Genomic DNA, 22,380 nt, shown 5'->3' with positions numbered 1-22,380 from the left:
TATTTCCTAGATTGCACAATTAACATTCTTGATCCATTTTTCCCTGAATGGAGGATTAGATAAGTCTTTCTTTTTCTTGGTATGGTTATGGACATCACTCAAGAATCTCTAAAATATTCTAAGGCTTAGTGTCATCTACACTGTATCATCTTCCAGAGGTATATATGGGGGACTTACTTATTTATAAATATCCATTTGAACTCTTTGTTGGACTTTCTTTATGATAGTGATGGACTTTTGGCTGATCACTAATTTTCCTGATTTACAACTTGCATGAACCTTATAATTAGAAGAATTTTATGCAAATTACTTTTGTTATTCTTGTATCATCCTAACATATACATGGGAGATGCTTTGTTAAATGAGGAAAAGGAGCTAAGGGAGAAAACACAAGATACTCATTCTCTAGGACTTTGTGATCTAATTGTAAAGATTAGAAAATGGCAAGACTGATAATTAACAGTACAATAAAGCATTTGCTAATGTGTTTAATGAATTATAGAGATAATTACTCAGAAATTTTGAGTAGGGAATCATCTTTGTTAGGAAAAGATTTGTGGAAAATTTGGACACTGTAGTATAGTAAAAAATTCCATTTGGTCTCAGATACATTGGATCTAAATTCCAGCTGTTACCTATTATTTTTTTTTGTTAAAAAAAAAAAAACCTTGCCTTCCATCTTGGTATTAATAAGGTGCATTTGTTCCAAAGCAGAAGAGTGGTAAGGGCTAGGTCATGAGGGGTAAGTGATTTGCCTAGGGTCACATAGTTGGGAAGTGTCTGAAATAATATTTGACCCCAGGACTTCTCAAATCCAGGCTTGGCTCTCAATCCACCGAACAACCTGGCTGCCCCCTCCTATTAATTTGAGATGACCATCTTTCCTTCTTGTCCTTTAACTTGATGATAACTAGCATTTACATAGCAATTTGAGGTTGGTAAAATACTTTACAAATATTTTCTCATTTTTCTCCTGAGCACAAACCTGGAAAGTAGGTGCTTTTATTATCCTAGCCTCCTTAAAGATGGAGAACCTGCAGAGAGCTAAAATAATTAGCACAAAGTCAGAAAGCATATATGTATTGGAGGTAAGCTTTGGGTTCAGGACTTCTTGACTCTAGGTCCATCACTTCATCTATTTACACATCTAGTTTCATCATTTGTCTAAAGGGATATTGACATTTGAAGATTTACACTAACGCCCTTTTCTGATGAGTAATCACAGTGTAGAGAGATCATGAAGTCTTGATTACTATGTCAATGAGATGGAAATCTTGGGAATTCTTAACAAAGATGGAAAACCTTCAGTTATATGAAAGGTAATAGATTGAGGATAAAACTAAAAATAAATTATCAGCCAGGTTTACTCTCAGACATCAGGCTATCAAGGTAGCATTTTGGATTTTTAGTCCCTTGAATTCCTAAAGACTATGTACTAAGTCATAGAGGAACCATCATCTACTTGGTAGCATATGCACAGAAATAAATCATGGATGCTTGAAGTAGGTAATACTTGTAACTATCACCTGGATGGAGTTGTCATCAGAAAAAAGTGATATAATATTTCTAAAGCTATGACAAGCTTCAAAGACACCATAAGTAATATAGAGATATTAGCTTTAAGCTACAAAGTAGAATGTGAGAGTATGGAGAGAAATTTGTCCAGGGAGCCCAGGGATTTACTCCAGGATAATAGATGTAAGGAGTGTAGCTAGGTAGCATGTTGGACAGAGTGCTGAGCATAGCATCAGGAAGACTCCTTATTCCTGAGTTCAAATCTTGCCTCAGGTGCTTACTAGTTTTATTACACTTGTCAAGTCACTTAACATGTTTGCCTCAGTTCCTTCATTTCTAAATTGAGCAAAGGAATCCAATGTCATTGCCAAGAAAAACATCAAATAGGATAACAAAGAGTTGGACATGACCTAACAGTAAAATAACAACAAAACTACAATGGATTTAAAGGATATTTAGTGCCTAATTAGCAAGAAGAATTAAGTAGAGGAGATCTCAATTAGCTTGTAAAGCCATACCTTTAGAAGAAGTGGAGATTTTAGAAGTCATTTAGTCTAACCCTCTTATTTTATAGATAAAGGAATTGAGGCACAGAAAAGTAAAGTGATTTGTCCAGGGTGTCATAACTCTTAAAATTTCTTGAGGGACTGATCTTAGGCCTTTCTGACTATTGCTTCCTTTATATGATATTACTTCTTCCTTTCCTACCTTGATGTTTACTATAGTATTTAAGTTACTTTGAAGAAATAAATCTCCCTGAATTTCAGCTTATTCATTGGTAAAATGAAGGGAATGAACCAGATAATAATTTCCTTTCTAGCTATATAGGTTTTCTCTCCTCTTTTTCTCTGTTTATGTCTCTTTTTCTCTGCTCTGTCTTTGTGTCTCTGTCTCTCTTGGATCTGTAGTGCAGAGAACTAGTATCTTGGCAGTAGAACCAAGCCCAGAAGAAACATGATTCCAAGTCTCTGACAAGCATAATGGATCCCCTTTACGTCTGTATTCTCCCTGGACCTGGAAAGTTTTTTTTTCTGTTCCTCACTTTCAATGGGAAAAGGAAAATATCACTCACCAAATAAGGAAGGGTATTGGGCTATTAGCTAGAATTTGAAGCCATGCATTTACTTGGTAAAGGCAGATGGAGAGGATTCATTAAGTTATGTCAAAATGCATGTATAGCTGAGTACATCAGTGCCCCTACAAGCTTATCCATTTGGTTAGTGTCACATTTCCAGATGTTTTATAAAAATTAGTCTTTGGATAATATAAACAAGATACATTAGTCTCTGCTAGATGGTAACAAGTTGTACATGTTATATGAGGTGTCAGAAACAAACACATTAGCAAGCTAATTATCGGGCTACCATCTGAACTTTTCCCCCTCTTTCCCTCTCCCCCCCCCCCCAGATGAGGGCAAATAAAGCTATAGTCAGTCATAAACTCTGTGGAATTTCACTTATTCCATTTGAATTATTCATCCAGAAATGAATCTTCCTTCAAAGGGACTGATGTTGCATTGATAGTCATGATAAATAACATTGATCTTGATGAATTGTCTTGGTTAGACAAGCTTATGGCAAAGCATAATCAGTGGGAAAATAATATATCGTAAAGTGTGTGTCACTTCCCCAGAACCGAGTGTGCTAGAGTTGTTGTAACTTCACAGCCACTGTCAACAACAGTGATTTGATAGGTGAAAGGAAGCATAATCCTTAAAATTCAGCAATAGCAATGAGCTCCGATAGGTACACAAATGGCCCTGAATCCTGTGTTCTTTTCCAGTTTTGGCTTGGCCTGGAGTGGCCCAACTCTGACTTTATCATCAATAAGAAATCAAGAAACTTCTCTCCAAGAAAATTAAAAATAAATAGAGAAGATATCTGTCTGCTGTTTGATAAACTTTGCTTAAGGATTCTCTCAATTGTAGTTACATAGGGAGATGGGAAGCCATTAGGAGGAACAAAACCATACTCAGAACTCAGACATCTGGTTCCCAGCCATAGTTTGGGCCTAGGTGACCATGGGCTTCTGACTTTCTCTCTCCTGTCTACTGTTTCCCCATCTATAAGGGAGTTACTTAGATGATTACTTAGACCACTCCAAGGCCTAAAATGGTTCTTTTGTGTTATAGTTCATAAGATCATAGATATAAAACTAAAAAATTCTGACACCATTTAGTCAATTTTTAAAAAATTTTCTTAGAAGAAAAAACTGAAAACCAGGAATATTAAGTGAATTTCATTAGAGGCCGTTGAAGTAAGTATAGATAGTGATCTTATTTACTTCTTCCATTTGCCTCTTACATTCACTGTACCTAGTGTTGCCCACTGTAGTCAAGAAAATGGGTATAATACCTTGATTTTAATATAGAGATTCTGTCTCCTTAAAATCTTCTCTTTTGTAGACTAAATATCTCAATACTTCAATCAATCCCTTTATTACATGAAGAAGAGGGCATCACTAAGATGATGCCCTTCTCTAAATGAACTCTTTATCACTTGTCCATCTAAAGTATGCTGTTCTAAAATTAATATGTTACATAAGGTGTCAAAGGGCACACAATAACAGTGTATTATCACTTACCTAAGCACATAGGTAGCATAGTAGATAAAGCCCTTGATTTGGAGTCAGGAAGACAAGCGTTCAAATCTGTCCCCAAATATTAACTTTATAATTTGGGGCATGTCTACTTGGCTCAGTTTCCTCAACTATAAAATAGGATTAATTATATCACCTACCCTACAGGTTGTTATGAAGGTCAAATGAGATAACACATATAAAAAACTCAGCATAATATTTGGTACATATTAGCCATTGATATATATTAAGGTTAAAGTTTAAAACAAATGACATTTTTCCATTGAAAGAAGTGATGGATCCTTTTACAATCTGGTATTTAAGAAGTTCTTTTTAATAAAAGTATAAGGCTTTATATTAATCTCTGTAAAATCTCATTTTATTAGACTATTCTTAATGTTTTAATCTTTAAAAATAATTTTAAATCCTAACTTCAATCAAGTGGATTATTTATTTCTAGCAGTTTATATCATCTCCTAATTAGAGCATGTAAACTATATTCTTATTAAATTATTTATGAAAATATTAAGCAACATGGGGCATAACATTTTCCCCTAGACCCCAGAGACACAATTTACTATAAAATCATTAATGGATTACTGAACCTGATCTTTCAACCAGTTATGAATTCTCTTAAGTATACTGTTATCTAACTCACATCTACTCCGTACTACAAGAACAGCATGAGAGACTTTGTCCTGCACTTGGTTAAGTTATATGGAAAGTTATAACTAATACTCTATTGACCTAAATTAGTTACTTTGCCTGAAAAGCACATAGGGCTCTACCTGGAACTTTATTATTACTGATTCCTTTTCAAGATGTTCCTTCACCATTATTTTAAGATTATTTCAGAAAAAAAGAAGGAATTGAAGAAAAAGGGAACAAAGAAAGGGAAAATATTTAATTGTAAGACCAAGCTCAGTTCTTAAAGAAAAAGAAGTCAAAGCAAAGACCTTACTTTTTTAAAGCAAATGTGAGGATTAAGAGTATGGATAATTACTTATTTTATTAGGCTCATTTGAAGGGATGATTACTTTTGTTGAATTGCCTTCACCATATTATCTATCTATCCATTCATCTATCTATCTATCTATCATCCATTTGTCTATCTGTCTATCATCTATCTAGCATCTGTCTATCATCTATCTGTCTATCATCTGTCTATATCTATCTATATCTATCTGTCTGTCTGTCTATTTCTTTTCCATTTCCTATGACTGATGTAAGGGGAGGAGTAAAGATTTATTTAGAAATGATGTCTATGTAAAAACAAAATATTCAAAATCTAAAAATAAATTTGTTTGTTCAAGAAGTTTGTGCTGTGTTGAAGTTAAGCTCATTGTTATTGAGTATGCAGACTTTATTTTCTTCCTACCCTGTTCAGCATTTGCCCTTTCCTAGAGCTTTTGTAACTCCGTCAACTTGTGATTTTTGAAAAAAACAAGACTGTGCCATGGAAATATTATTTAATAATTCTATTAGCATTCTATAGTATAGGACCTTGTGATTCAGGCTCATCAAGTGGAAGCTGAGCCCTATTTTACTAGCTTTTTAAACTTATCTCAGACATCAACTCCTCATTATTATTTTTTCTAGCCCTTTCGAGTCCAAAGATCATTTTGGGAAAGAAGAAAAAATTAATTGAGCAAATCTTCCTATTAGGTGGAAAAGGGATTAGATTTGTTCTGCTTGGCCCCAAAGAACAGAATTGAGAGCAGTGTGTAGAAGGTGAAAAAATTTCTAAACATTGATGTGGGGAAAAAATAAAAAACTCATAAAAATTAAAGCTATCCATGTGTGTAATCACCTGCCTCAGAAGGTAGAAGGATTGCCTTTAAGGAGATATTTGAGCAAAGTGAATTGGATTTTGGATGCATCTAGGATTTAACTCCCTGTGGCAGAGGTCATAGTCCCATTCTAATTGACTGCATCTCCTATTCTGAACCAAATCACTTCTGATCTCATTCCTTCATCTTCAATAATGGCAGAATAAATTTAATGCAATTAAATTCACTTTGGCAATTACATTTTTATTGGAGAAGGACCACAACAAGTGTGCAGATAGGAAAACACAGCATATAATTTTATAAGCCATTGAGTTCTACCTCCTCATTTTTATGTGACAAAACTAAGGCATCTTAGAAATTAAGTGACTTACTACAGTCTCACAGCTAGTAAGAATCTGAGACAATATTTGAACTCAGGTCTGCTTGATTTTAAGTCCATAGCCTTATAAATTATACCATTCTTTTTTAAAATGCTTACATAAGTTGTCAACTTGGAATTAATACCATGTATTGGTTCCAGGACAGAATGGTGGTAAGGTCTAGGCATTGGGGGTTAAGTGATTCATCCAGTATCAAACAACTAAGTGTATGAGGCCAGATTGAACTCAGAGCCTTTTGTCTCTTAGCCTTGTGTACTTTAGTCTTTTCTTGACTACAGATTTATGTTCATTTTTTAAATGAAAGTAGTTCACAACTACTCTTGAAAACAGGTATCTGTCACACTTTTTAAAAGTTTTTTTTTCCTCTTTTCCCCTTTTCTTTCTCACTTTCTTTTTCTTCCTTTCTCTTTTTCTTATGTAATTCTGTCCTTTCTTTTACTTCTTTTTTTTCTTCCTTTCCTTCTTTTTTCTTCCTTTCTTCTCCTTCCTTTTTCCTTTCTTTTTTAATTTCTCCTTTTATTCCTCTCTTCTTCATCTCTTTCTTCTCCTTCTCATATCCCACAGCTTCTCTTAGTAACAATCCATCTTCTAGACCAATAATTAGTCACCTTTAGAAACGTTTTGTGCTTTGATATTTGATAGAATACAATTTGTAAGAATTTTTGTTCTCTTGACTCTTCTAGAAGCAGAAGCATATACATATATATGCATGTTTATATATGTAAGTATATACTTAGACTAGCTTTAGCCATAAAGAATCTGACATCTCTGCCCCACTATTGTTGTTGGGTATTTTTACAGATGTTTGTGTGACAATGAAGTTATTTTCATTATTAAAAAGTGTTCCAGGAGAAATTTAAAATATATATACTCCTGTAGGATTTTGTAGGATTTTAAATGTCTTCAAACCAGATTCAGGGCTCTATTTTGATAAGGCCAATTTATTTTCTGAATATGTTGATCAGATTAAAACTTTGACCTGAAGCTGGATGAATTATGTCTATTTTCAATACAGAGTTCCCACTGAATTTAAAGGTATATGGACTATGTAAAAGAATAATTATGTGGTCTATGAATTTCTTTCTTTCTCCTTTTCCCTGATTCCCTATAAGGTGAACCATTCTTGTCCCAATTCTTGTTAGGAATATCTCCACTAAAAATGGTTCCCTTAATTTTGAAATTTGAGTGCTTTCAATAGGGTTGATTTTTTTTTTTTTGAAACATACACTCACTCCACAACCTTCCTAAAAGGTTTTCTAGTGTTTGTGGGGCTGGTTTCAAGTAAAGGTTAGATAACTACTTATCAGACATATTGTAATTTGGATCCATTTGTAGGAATGGGTTGGAATAGCTGGCTGTTGTAGTTCCATTTAGCTATAAAATCTGTCAGTCTAAGGTTCTGTGATAATTTGGAGTTGGGAGGAACTTTAGGTCATTTAGTCAAAATCAATCATTTTAAAAATGAGAAAATTAAAGCAAAGAGATTTATCACTTCACCAAAATCACAGAGGGTATAAGTGGCAGAATAAGGATTCAGAATAGAATCTTATGATTCAAAATTCAGAATTCTTTTCAATGTATCACTTTCTAAATAAAAAATAATTTGGGGGCCACTTGGGTAGCTTAGTGGATACCGAGCCAGGCCTAGAGAGGTGAGATCCTAAATTAAAATCTGGCCTCAGACACTTCGCACCTGTGTGACCCTGGGCAAGTCACTTAAACCCCATTGCCTAGCCCTTAACACTCTTCTTCCTTGGAACCAATACACAGTGTTAATTCTAAGGCGGAAGGTAAGGTTTTTAAAAAATAATTTTAAGTATTTCTTGCCATCCTTTGGGGACCTGGAGAAAACCCATAGAAAAATGGTGATATATGTATATATTCCATAATAATTCTTGGAAATCATATCCACAATGTTCCAAATAGCATGCTAAGCTTTTGAGTAGGGCAATCTAGGCACAGAGAAAATAATATCTATGCTATGAGTTTAACCATAATAAATACAAAGGTGAAACAGTGTTGAGATGGGAGATTTGAATTATATATTGAGTGTGTTTATCCCAATTTTGGTCTCATAGAATTCCCTGAAATTCATATTTGAAGTTAAGTTAATGGGTAAAAGCATTCAAAGTTTAGAAAGGAGTGTTTTGTTTTTTGTTTTTTTTTTCACTTGACTAGGGTAGGATCTTAGAATTTTCCAATCTCTTTGCCCTTGCATTCTCTATTCCACTTACCTAGAAATAACTTTTTCTCACTTCCTCCTCCTCTTAGAAGCGTTTCTTTTAAGATATCCTACTTTCTACATGCTTCATGAAGCTTTTCCTGATCCTCTCAGCTCCTAGGGTCTTCCCTCTAAAAATAACCTCAATTTATTTTGTATATATTTTGTATATGCATTTATATGGCCATGTTGTGCCTTTCAAACAGAATGTCATCTCTTTGAGGGAGTGATACTTAATCTTTGTCTCTGTGTTCCATGTACCTAGCATAGTTACTGAAAAATATTTAATACATGATTGTTGTTTTATGGATTAAATCAAAATCTTAATGTTTGAGAGGATAGTTGAATAAAAATTTAGCAATGGGGAAAAACTTAATCTTCCAGCAATGACCTTCATTCTCCTTTCTCCAGTCATTTCCCTCAATACAATAAGTATGACTTAATTACTTTGGATACAGAAGCTTTTGGGTCTCTTCCTTTTTCAGTAATCCTAAAAGGTTATTAAGGAAAGCCTTAGTTTAAATTATTAGTCAGCATCTATTCTATTCTATTCTATTCTATTCTATTCTATTCTATTCTATTCTATTCTATTCTATTCTATTCTATTCCATTTTATTGTCTCCATTTTATGCCTGACTTAGCTTTCTGACTATTCTATAATTATATTACTAAGTTAGGCATTATTGCTATATGTATGTATAGAGGAAAGCTAGATGATAGAGTGAATAGTGTGGGCCTGAAATTAGGAAGACTCATCCTCCTCAGTTTAGATCTAGCCTCACACACCTACTTACTATATGACTTTGGCCAAGTCACTTTCAACCATTTTGCCTCAGTTTCTTATCTGTAAAATGAGCTAGAGATGATCTGGCAGACCACTCCAATATCTTTGAAAAGGAAATCCCAAATGAGGTCATGATGAGTTAGACATAACCAGCACAATTCAACAAGAAATATGTAAAATAATTTGTTTGGAAGTGGGTCAAGAATAAAGATGAAAAAGAAGTTGGTACAAATGCTTCAAAAGTTGTTCAAGGCTATCCTCAAAGAGATTAAAATTTCAATGTGATAAAATTACAATGAAATGTTTAATGATTATTATTTTTATTATCATTATTAACAACATTGTTATAACTATTTTGCTTGAAGTTTATTTCCAGTTTTCTGGAAATTTCATTCCTAATTCCCTGATTCCTGACACTTTAGGGATACAAGTTATCCACTTGGGCCACCTTTTCTTTAACTAAAAAGTGGAATTATTTGACTACTTATAGGAGATAATATGAAATAAAACATACAAATTTAATCTTAGGGGTAGAACAATTAAAAGTAATTAATCTTTGTACTCTTTCTGGACAGAAAGAGGCAGAAGAGACAGAAATAGCCTCTTATCTCTCTACTCTTCTACAAGGGAGACTTCCATTTCTGTCATGATGGAAAGCATGAGTTAGGGGCAAAGGCTACCGCTAAGATCTCATTGAGAGGTATTAAGATAGAAATACAGTTATCTTTTCCCTGAAATATTATTTGATTTTAACTATTACTCATGAATATGATCAGGTTCCTTCTAAATTATTATCATTTCACTATTTTGAGGAGGGAGAACCTCAAGCTTTAAACCAAACATAACAAATAGCAAAAAACCAATCTATTTATCCAATCATAGCAAAACAGAAATAAGATAAGGGATTCCTAGAAGAATGTATATGAGACAATACTGAGGGAAGGAACTATCCCATTTAACAAGAAATAACTCAACTAAACCAAAAGAGAGTCTCATCCAAGGAAAAGTTTCTAGAAGTCCCTAGAGTAGTAAGCTGAGAATTGGGAGATGATGGAGAGGCCACTCCTCTCATGTCTCTCCCCAGAGTTTTTTCCTTCAAAAATCAGAAATGGGGTTTGCTGTTTCCATCTTCTTTCTAGAAACTATAAATTAGGAATTCTTTTCACTTAGAAAGTCCTCAAAATAAGAGAACTGTAGATTTGGCCTCTCACAAGCTTTGCTCCACCCTGACAGTTAGGCAAGATGGAACTTTCATATGCACTAATAAAGAGAGAGAGTCCCAAACCAAGAGACTTTTAGATAGAAGTTATATAAGCAATGGAATAAAAAAAAAAGGTCAAGGACTTGTATGAATTGTAAAAAAGATATTTCTAAGAACTTTACACCTTTGAACAAAGGAAAGGTTTGTTGTTATTGCTGAAATAGGTAATATTTCTGAAAAATAAGGGAAGCAGCAATTCAATGCATTAGTGCCCTTTATAAAGTGGAGCTCAGAAAAGAAAGAGAGTGGAAAGGCCAGAAACAAGTTCAGGGGAACAAAGACATGATGACAATCAAGCGAGAAGCACTCAGGCTTCAAGTGTCTATCCTGTTGATTTTGTCATTATCACACAGCATTAATGAAAACACAAGATGGTCAGGAAGGCCTCTCTCAGGACAAAGGATAATCTAGTTCTAGCTGGCAATGAGAGTAAGGAACAAAGAAAAGCCAGAAAAAAAGAGGGGCCAAAATATTGGGAGCTACTATTAGGAACAATACACCTAAGCAATGGGTTGTAATTAACACATTTTTGGCCTTCTGTGCTCAACAATGGCCTTCCATTCTGTGGATTCTTTTTATGGAGAAACTCATCTGCCTAAAATAAGTTTAATGCTATATTTTCCCAATAGATGCCAAATACCACTGTGTGTCATGCAATCGGCTTGCAATTAAAAAACGACCCAACACTTGTCTTACGCAACACATTTTTGGATAAAAATTTGATTGGCTAATTTTTACATCATCCAAAGTTAAAAAGAAAACAAAGACAAATTTCTTATCAACAAAGGAAAGCTATTCTTTCTTTAACTTTTTATTTGGATTGACTGATTTATAGGTATTTGATCATCTGTATAGCTGCCTCTTGTTTTAAACCACTGATCAGAACACAGTCAGAACAGAATGGAATACAATAAAGACAGTGTGGGCTGGTTAGGTAGAATTATAAAAGTGTTACAGCTAGAGAAGCTCTTAGAGATTGCATATTTCTCATTTCTTAATTTAACTTTTAAAATAGTTTATAAATGAGATATAGGACTAATTTTCTTATAAAGAAAGAAACTAGATTATTCCAGGGAAACCAGAGGACAGGATCAGAATCCAGATTTTGCTTATACTACTATACCATCAAAAACCTTTTTCTGAGCAAGGCTAGCTTTCAGTAGAGGGAACAATTCACTTATGGGTATATATATATATATATATATATATATATATATATATTTGTGTATATATCTCTATATCTCTGTGTGTGTAAACATAGAATATATACATATATGTCGCTCTTTATAGACATATATTGCATTATATACCTGCCTATATATAGTATGGCGGTATAAGATGAAAGGTCCTGAGGAAAGAATATTCATCCCTCTGGTGCACCATCTTTGGAATGGGGGTATGGTTGGCCAGAACTAGTAACAACTGGCATTTCCTACCTGCTATTCATTGCCCTCTAGTCTGCCTCTCCAAAGAGCTTTCTTTTCTCCTGTTCTTTGAGAAAAGGAGAAGTGAATGAAGTCATATGTCTTGACAACCTATATATGTCTCTCTGTTTGTCTATCTGTGTCTGACTATCTATCTATCTATTACATACACACTTTCATTCTGATTCATTTTTAGCTTAGGTCAAAGGAAGGGGAAAATCTCTTCAAATTCAGTATGAATCTAGTTTTTATTTGTATATGAAAGTTTTTAAATAATCAAAACTACAGAATACTTTTATTTTTAATGCAGATTCCCAATTTAGGTTTAAATCCCAATATTTTAGATGAAAGAAATGGATCTCTTTATTCCTTTTTTTGTATACCATAACACTGATTCTTTTTTTAAAATTATTATTTAGCTCCCATTAAGTTTGGACAAGTTTAAGTATTCCCAAGGCAGTTAAGACAAATATAATTTTATTTAGGAGGAGTTGATTTTGGTAACAATTAAAATATAAGGTTACACAACTTTAAAGGTATATATCTTTGGAAAATGAAATAATTCTTTAGGAGGGAAAGAAGGCAAAATGACGGATATGAAAAGGCATTACCACTGTTAATCCCAACTACTCAAAAAGCCACAGAATCTCTTGTCCTAGTCTGTAATGATATTCCCATAGTTGTCCTAGGTAGCCAGATTTTGTAATATCAAGTATTTACCTCATCTGCTTACTATATTTAAAGCAAAGAGCCAATCAAAGTAATCTTCTTTAAAATTGTATTTATTTAATTAATTAATTTAGAATATTTCCCATGTTACATGATTCATATTCTTTCCCTCTTATCTTCCCACCTCCCTCCCATAGCCAACAAGCAATTCAACTGGATTTTAAATGTATCATTGATCAAGACCTATTTCCATACTATTAATATTTGCAATAGAAGAAAACAATCTTGAACTCCTCAGGTTGTCTCCCTAAGGCTAACTCACACTTTCAGTTCATCCTTCTTGATTAGGAGCCAATTTGTCTCATTCAGGTTCTCAGACAATTTTTTAGACTGACACTGTCCTCCACTATCACAGAGGACACACTTCTCCTCCTCATCACATTCTATCTATAGCAGCCTCAGAAGTTATGTTCTGACTCAAGAAACTTTGAATCTTACCATGTATTTCACTTTGTCCAATCAGTTGTTTGCATTTCTATATCTATCTGTCAGTCAATCTAATTGTCTGTTGCTATCAACAAGTTGTTGTTCATGCTTCACTTTTGAAGAGGATTCCCATTGGGTGGTGTTTTGACTTGCTTGTGAATTGGATTTAAGTGAGGCAGAGCTGCACAAAGTCATCAAACTCACTCTCCCTCCCAGAATCATGGCAGTACAGTGACAAGACAAAAGTTAGGATGACTGGTGATGATTGGGATGCGGTGGATGACCTTGGTGGCTTTGATGTCTCACCAAGCTCAACAGCCCTTGAGTCATCTGTCTTCATGGTCATTGGAACAAATCATTCTTGTTCGCCCTTTCTAATGGGAGAAGTTTTTGCATACCTGAAGTAAACATCCCCCTCATTCATTATCAGATTTAGGGACTGTGGGTTACCCACTTCCTGGGTTAGAGTACCTGCTGAGATTATTTATTGTGGTATGATCATGGTATATGCTGTAGCTTCTTGGAGCCACAAGGAAGATCTGACAGGCAAGTAGATACATAAATAGGAAAGCAGCCCTAAAAATGGAAAAAAAAAGACTTCTGTGTATAAAAATATTTATAGCTGCTCTTTTTTGTACTGGCAAAGACTTAGAAATTGAGGTATACGCATCAATTGGGGAATAGCTGAACAAATTGTGGTATATGATTATGATGTAATACAGTTGTGCTAAAAGAAATGACAAACAGTAGCTTCAGAAAAAATAATTTGGAATACATATGAATTGTTGCCAAGTGAACAAGACCAGATGTACTTTTTGCACAGTAATAGCAATATTGTATGACAATAAGATGTGAACAAAAGCTATAGAGATCAATACTGTGATCCAAGTAATTTCCAAAAAGCCTATCACTTTTCCCCTTTCTTTTTATTTTTTGCAACATGGATAATACCAAAACACATTTTGCATGACTTCAAATGTATAACTGACATGAAATTTCTTGTCTTCTCAATGTGTGGGGAAAAGGTGGCAGAAATGGAAAGAATTCAGCACTCAAATTAGAAAAAAAAAAGGAATATTAAAATATAAAAAATACACCTTTTCATTGTAAAGGGTTAAGATATATCTTTCTCTTCTGGTTATTTATTGTTATTCATCTTGTATCTTTCTCATTATATACTTGTATACCATCCTTGGTTTAGAAGAGTAGGGGTAGGCAATGATAGTATTACTACTTGTGAAATTTGAACAATGTCTCTAAATCTCACTTTCCTCACCTGTAAAGTGGGAACAATGACATGCTAATTATTCTACCAGGTATTTGAAGGCAAAACTTTGTGAGCTTTTCTAGGCAACTCAGGGGGTGCTACTTCATATTTGTTATTCACAATTCAGCTCAAGGGCAATATTTTCAGGAAGATTTAGTTACTCCTACCAGTTGATAATCCCTTCCCATTCCAAGACATTGTGTCTTCTTTGTATGACTTATATAAACTATACTTGTATATGTGTATATTACAGCAACTTCCCACTAATTTCTACTCCTTAGGAGTAGAGACCAATTCTTTTTTTGTGTGTGTGTGTGTCCCCGACATTCAACAGAGAAACCAAGGTTTGGGTAGGAGCTTAATAAATGCTTAATTGTGTAAAAGGGAATTCTTTATTCCCTTTGTCTATTTTGAATTAACATTCTGCTTAACAATAACTTAAGTATAGACTTCCCCTTAAACATGGAGGCAATCTAGACCCGAATAACTTCCTCTCCCCCTAATTGAACGAAATAGACTACCTCGAAAGTGCATAAAAATCATCTTTAAAAGATCAGAGGGACTCTCCAGCAGCCCACAGCAACAAAGGTACATGGGGTTTGAACACTTCCAAACTAAAAGAGGGAGAGAAAGCTTGCTGCTAAGCATGTGCTGAGAGGCCCTCCCCCCCCACAGAGTAGGGACCAGAGCACTCACCAGAGACAATGAGTGAGTGAGGAATGTCTCTGCAGTGAGTGGGGAGCACTCCAGGGTCCTTGGCATCTAAAGAATACTCCCAGAGAACCACCCCTCAGAGCAGTTTCACTGAAGAGCATGCAGACTGTTGGGACTCCTGCAAACTGTGAATTCCTCAGAGGCTCTAGAAATGGCCTGAGGCAAAAGCCTTTGATAAAATACAACACCCATTCCTACTAAAAACACTAGAAAGTATAGGAATAGAAGGGTCTTTCCTAAAATAATAAAAAGTATATATCTAAAACCATCAGCAAACATCATCTGCAATAGGGATAAACTAGATGCATTCCCAATAAGATGAAGAGTGAAACAAGGATGCCCATTATCACCTCTACTATTTGACATTGTACTAGAAACACTAGCAGTAGCAATTAGAGAAGAAAAAGAAATTGAAGGCATCAAAATAGGCAATGAAGAGACCAAGTTATCACTCTTTGCAGATGACATGATGGTCTACTTAAAGAATCCTAAAGATTCAACCAAAAAGCTAATCGAAATAATCAACAACTTTAACAAAGTTTCAGGATACAAAATAAACCCAAATAAGTCATCAGCATTTCTATATAATTCCAACACAGTTCAGCAGCAAGAACTAGAAAGAGAAATCCCATTCAAAACTACCTTAGACAAAATGAAATACTTAGGAATCTATCTCTCAAGATAAACACAAGAACTATATGAACACAACTAAAAAACACTCTCTGCACAATCAAAACTAGACCTGAGCAATTGGAAAAACATTAACTGCTCATGCGTAGGATGAACCAATATAATAAAAATAAACATCCTATACAAATTAATCTATCTATTTAGTGCCATACCCATTGAACTTCCAAAAAATTTCTTTACTGGATTAGAAAAAACTATAACAAAGTTCATTTGGAAGGACAAAGGATCAAGGATATCCAGGGAAATAATGAAAAAAAAATACAAAGGAAGGTGGTCTGGCAGTCCCAGATCTCAAACTATATTATAACACAGTGCTCATCAAAACAATTTGGTACTGGCTAAGAGACAGAAAGGAGGATCAGTGGAATAGACTTGGGGTAAGTGACCTCAGCAAGACAGTATATGACAAACCCAAAGACCACAGCTTTTGGGACAAAAATCCACTATTTGACAAAAACAGCTGGGAAAATTAGAAGAGAGTTTGGGAGAGATTAAGTCTGGATCAACAACTCATACCCTACACCAAGATAAACTCAGAATGGATGAATGACCTGGACATAAAGAAAGAAACTATAAGTAAATTAGGTGAACACAAAATAGTATACATATCAGACCTTTGGGAAGGGAAAGACTTTAAAACCAAGCAAGACATAGAGAGTCACAAAATATAAAATAAATAATTTTGTTTACATCAAATTAAAAAGCTTTTGTACAAACAAAACCAATATAACCAAAATCAGAAGGAAAGCAACAAATTGGGAAGCAATCTTCATAAAAACCTCTGACAAAGGTCTAATTACTCAAATGTATAAAGAGCTAAAGCAACTGTACAAAAAATCAAGCCATTCTCCAATTGATAAATAGGCAAAGGACATGAATAGGCAGTTTTCAGACAAAGAAATCAATACTATTAATAAGCACATGAAAAAGTGTTCTAAATCTCTGATAATCAGAGAGATACAAATCAAAACAACTCTGAGGTATCACCTCACACCTAGCAGATTGGCTAACATGACAGCAAAGGAAAGTAATGAATGGTGGAGGGAATGTGGCAAAGTTGGGACATTAATGCACTGTTGCTGGAGTTGTGAACTGATCAAACCATTCTGGAGGGCAATTTGGAACTATGCCCAAAGGGCAATAAAAGACTGTCTGCCCTTTCATCCAGCCATAGCACTGCTGGGTTTGTACCCCAAAGAGACAATAAGTAAAAAGACTTGTACAAGAATATTCATAGCTATGCTCCTTGTGGTGGCAAAAAATTGGAAAATGAGGGGATGTCCATCAATTGGGGAATGGCTGAACAAATTATGGTATATGTTGGTGATGGAATACTATTGTGCTTAAAGGAATGATAAAGTGGAGGAGTTCCATGGAGACTGGAATGACCTCCACGAAGTGATGCAGAGTGAGAGGAGCAGAACCAGGAGAACATTGTACACAGAGACTGATACACTGTGGTAAAATAGAATGTAATGGGCTTCTCCATTAATCTCAATGCTATGTCCCTGAACAACCTGCAGGGGCCAAGGAGAAAAAAAACACTACCCACAAACAGAGAACAAATAGTGGGAGTAAAAACACTGAGGAAGGACAACAGCTTGACTACAGGGGTGGAGGGGGTATGATTGAGGAGAGACTGAATGAACACCCTACTACAGAAACCAATAGCAAGGGAATGGGCTCAGGTTGAGGACTGAGGACGCATGTGACACCCAGAGGAATCAAGCATTGCCAGTGGGATGGGTGGGGGTAGGGGGGTAGAAAAAAAAGTGATCTTTGTTTCTATTAAATGATGCTTGAAAATGACCAAATAAAATAATGTTTAAAATTAAACAAAACAAAACAAAACAACAAAAACCCCCAATAATTTAAGTACCCCTACTTAATACCTCATCAGATTGTGAATACAGGATTAACTCTCCTTTGTCTACTTTTGAATTGAAATGACAAAAGCTTGAACACCCTACTTAGCACTAAGTGGAGGAGCTCTCCACTCTTTCAACTCAATCAGCCAGGAAATGAGATTTCACAACTCAGCCAGAAATCTGTGAACTCTTTTGATGAGGATTCACCTCACCAGAAGGTAAGAAGTGGTTCCTACAAACACTGCCCCCTGGGCAGTGCTGGGCAATTTGGAAGCTTTGATTGGCCCTTGTGAAAAGAGGAAGGGACAAGAAGCCACTATAAAAGGCCCTGAATTTCTGAGGCTAAAAAAGTTGACTTCATGGAGGAGGTCAGCTTCAAGAAGAAAGTTTGCTTAAAAAAGAAAGTCAGCCTCAGGAGTCACCTTCACCTCTAGTCATTGTCTTGATCTGCCTCTTGGAGTGAACTTGGGTGAGTGGATAGCTGTCTTTCCCTTACTGTCTTCTGGAGAGAGTTCAACTCAGGTTGAAGGTCAATAAGCCCTGGCTGAGCCAAGCACCTGAGTGATATTTACTTAGGCTAATGTCTTCTCCAGATTTCTGTATTTCTCTGCTTTCACTCTTTCCACCTATTTTATAAATAAAAGTTATTAAAGTCATTTTGACTTTGAACAATAATACTTTGAATCAGCGACCACCATTATTATTTATAATATTCATGTATTTTAGTCAAATCATTAAAATTTAATTCATACAATTGTGAGTGATTTAATTGAACAGGGTAGAGGTTTCTCCATATTTGCTGCCTTTTGCTACAATATCTTCAATGTAAAAGTAAGGGCCAAATTCTAAAAAGGTTTGCTTCTTCCAGAATATTTAACCTCCATTCTCCAGATCTCTTTCTCTTTTTTTGTCATTACTTTTTTCTTTTTTGTCATTACTCCATTTTACTTTTGTTGTTGCTCTGCTGTTGTTTAAATTGTTTTTGACTAACTCCATTTAGGATTTTCTTTGCAAACACAGAGTAGTTTGCAATTTCCTTTTTTGGCTCATTTTACAGATAAGGGAACTAAGTCAAACTCAGTTACATAGTCCAAGGTCAAACAGATAATAAATGTCTGAGTTGGACTCATGCTTCCTGACACCAACTTGGTGCTGTGATCGCTGTGCCACCAACTGCTTCACCACACCAGCCCTTACTCAGGCTTCTCAGAGCTGAAAGCTCTATTATATCTGAGCACTAATGTATTTTTTGTTTGAAGGAAACTAAGTTGATTGGAAGAATGATTTAGGAATTCAGAGTAAATATATAGTGGATCAGTGATCTGCTAGTTTCTGGAATAATCAGCAGATTTCAGTAGACTTGACTATGAAATATATGAATTCATATTGTTAGGGCATAAAACAATCTGCAATAGGTTCACTGAATTTTGGCAATCCTTTCTGAACTGGAATAGGAACTAGTTTTCTTGATCTACTCCTATGAATTAGATCTATGAGGATAGGATATTGAGCATCTAGGTTCTTGGAAGAATTTATGCTATTACATGAAACTATTTCTCAGATGTGGAATCAGTCAAAAGGAATTCTGAGAATTATTGGCATCATGATTTTTCTTTCAAAAATGCATTTAGTAGCTCCTAGGGATTATGTAAATATCATAAATTAATTTCTTTTCATGAATCTAATTATTGTTTATTAATTTTCCGAGAAAATTCAAAATAGATTCTGTTTTCTTCCTTGTTTCCAGGACCCATCTTCTATATAATTGTGGAGCAGTAGGAGTATTAGTAATTGTGTCAGCCCAGCCCATAGACATTATGGGGAAACAAAGAATGTGAGTGAGCACATGGCCATCCTGTGCATGGCAATGAATTTTATTGCCAGCATGGCTGAAGTTTAGGCGCGAAACCTTGCTTTCCTTTGTCCCACTCACCTGAGGAGTATAACCCCACCTTCACCTTGTCATAGGTTGTATTATTCAATAGGGATACCCCAGGTAACTCATCCATATGTATTGAGGTATCATATAACTGTTCAATATGTATTGAGCTGGCAAGACTATAAATAAACAAGCTCCAGTAAGCTCCGCCTACTTGATCAGCATCCCCAGGTTTGGCAAGGAGCATCTTCTCCCCTGTCTCTCTCTCTCTTCTCTATCTTTCTCACTAAGGCCTGGTCTTTAGGCCAGGCCTGCCTTACTTCCTCTCTTTCTCCTAATGCTACCTAGCATTATCTACCTCCTGTAGTTTCTGATCTCCTTTCCATCTGAGCTAGCTTTATCCTCTGACCAGTACGGTGTTAAATTGAGATCATTGGGTGGTTTCAGCCTGAATAATTACACTCAGTGGTCGGAGCTTAGCTGTGGCTCATACAAATAATATTTGTCTACTGACTCGGTTATTCACATCTCTAAAGTCGGCTCGTTCACACCCTTCGCGGGATAAAAACTTCTACTCTATCTCTATCCTCTCTTTCTCCCCTTGCAGCCTCTCGCAGGCCGAGAGCTGCACCAATGGATTGTAGGACAAAAAAGCAGTTAGGGAGCTGGCCTTACCTTTGTTCAAGTCTTGAATTTGCCTCTTACTAGCTGTGTGACCCTGGGCAAATCACTAAACTTCTGAGATTACATGTTGATGAATTAGGTTTCTTCTTGACAGATCATGTAGTTGAGACATCATGCAGCTAGACCATAGAACTACAATTTCCTAATCACAATCAATCATCTGTATTCCGTCTATGAATTGATAAGAAGTTCTGAGAGTTTTTCATGTAGTTGGAAGCATTTTCAAGTTTTCAAGGTGTTGTCTTCTAGCATAAAGTCATGAGAAAGAGAGAAAGACAGAGAGACAGAAAGAGACACAAAGAGAGAACAACACTCATAATCTCTTTCCATAGAATGGACTCTGTAGAAAAAGTACTTAGTAGGAATATTCAGGCTTAACACTCTCAGGAGTAATAATTATATGTTGCACTCTAAAGAACATCTTAAACTAAGCAAGTATCTAGATTGGATAAGTTAGTGAATATCCAATTTTCATTTGTCTTTGCTTCATGATTCCCTCTCTGTTTTTAAAGAAAAAAATTTCTCTATTTTATTCCATTAACAAATTTATGCATAGGTTTTCCAAGGTTATATGATCATTGTTGTCTCCCTCACTTCTCTTCCCCCTCTAGGAGTTGATGAGGAATTCCACTGGGTTTTGCATTTATTATCAAAGCCTATCTCCATACTGTTAATTTTTGTAATACAGTAATTTTTTAAAACAAGAACCTCAAATCACATACCCAAATAAATAAATAGTAAATAATTTTTCTTTTGCATTTCTATTCCAAGATACTGTGTATTATATTCACTCTGCATCAGTTCATATAGGTCTTTCCAGTTCTTTAGGAAATCATCCTGTTCATCATTCCTTATAGCAAAATAGTATTCTGTCACCATCTTATACCACAATTTGTTCATCTATTCCCAAATTGAGGGATATCCCCATAATTTCCAATTTTTCACCACCACAAAAATAACAGATATAAATTTATTCTTGTACAAACAAGTCCATCCCCTTTTAAAAAAAATCTCTTTGAGAGACAGACCTAGTAGTGGTAGTACTGGACTAAAAGGCATGCATTCTTTAAAAATCCTTTGAGCATAATTCTCAATTGCCTTCCAGAAAGGTTGGATCAATTCACAACTCCACCAGCAATGCATTAGTGTCCCAATGGTTGCCACATCCCCTCCAACATTTATTATTTTCCTTTACTGTCACATTGGCCAATATGCTATGTGTAAGGTGGTACATCAGAGTTGTTTAGATTTGCATTTTTCTAATCAGGAGGAATTTAGAACATTTCTTTATACAACTATTGATACCTTATATTTCTTCCCCTGAAAACTGACTATTCATATCCCTTAATCATTTGTCAGTGGGGAAATGGATTGGTTTCTTATAAATTAGAATTAGTTCTTCATATATTTGAGAAATTAGATTTTTATCAGAGAAATTTGTTATAAATTTTTCTCTGTTGCTTCCCTTCTCATCTTGGTTACATTGGTTGTGTTTGTACAAAAGTTTTTAAATTTAATATAATCAAAACTATTCATTTTACATCTTGTAATGTTCTCTATCTCTTTCTTAATCTTAAATTCATCCCTTTTTCATAGATCTGACAGGTAAACTTTAATTGATATTCTCATTTTGAACTTATCTTGGTATAAGATGTGAGATATTGATCTAAGACTAATTTTTGCCATACTATTTCCCAATTTTTCCAGCAGTTTTTGTCAGATAGTAAGTTCTTATTCCAAAAATTTGGATCTTTGTGTTTATCAGACACTAGATTGCAGAGGTCATTTACCCCTACTGTATTCCATTGATCCACCTTTCTATCTCTTAACCAGTAAAAGATTGTTTTGATGATCACTGCTTTATGGTACAGTTTAAGATTTGGTATTGCTAGGCCACTATCCATCACATTTTTTTCATTATTTTCCTTGATATTCTTGATCTTTAGTTCTTCAACATGAATTTTGTTATTATTAATATGTTATTATTTATACCATGTTGGTATCACAAAAATAATTTGCTAAGACTTCTTCTTTAGTTTTCTTTAAATGTTTGATATAATTCACTTGTGAATCCATCTGGCCCAGGGAATTTTTTTCCTAGAGTGTTCCTTGATGACTTGTCAAATTTCTTTTTTCTGATACGAGATTATTTAAGTATTCTATTTCATCTT

Source organism: Monodelphis domestica, chromosome 1, assembly GCF_027887165.1.
Source record: "Monodelphis domestica isolate mMonDom1 chromosome 1, mMonDom1.pri, whole genome shotgun sequence".
In the NCBI taxonomy this organism is placed as follows: domain Eukaryota; kingdom Metazoa; phylum Chordata; class Mammalia; order Didelphimorphia; family Didelphidae; genus Monodelphis; species Monodelphis domestica.
The sequence above is the reverse complement of the archived record's forward strand: the minus strand, read 5'-3'. Positions refer to the sequence as shown.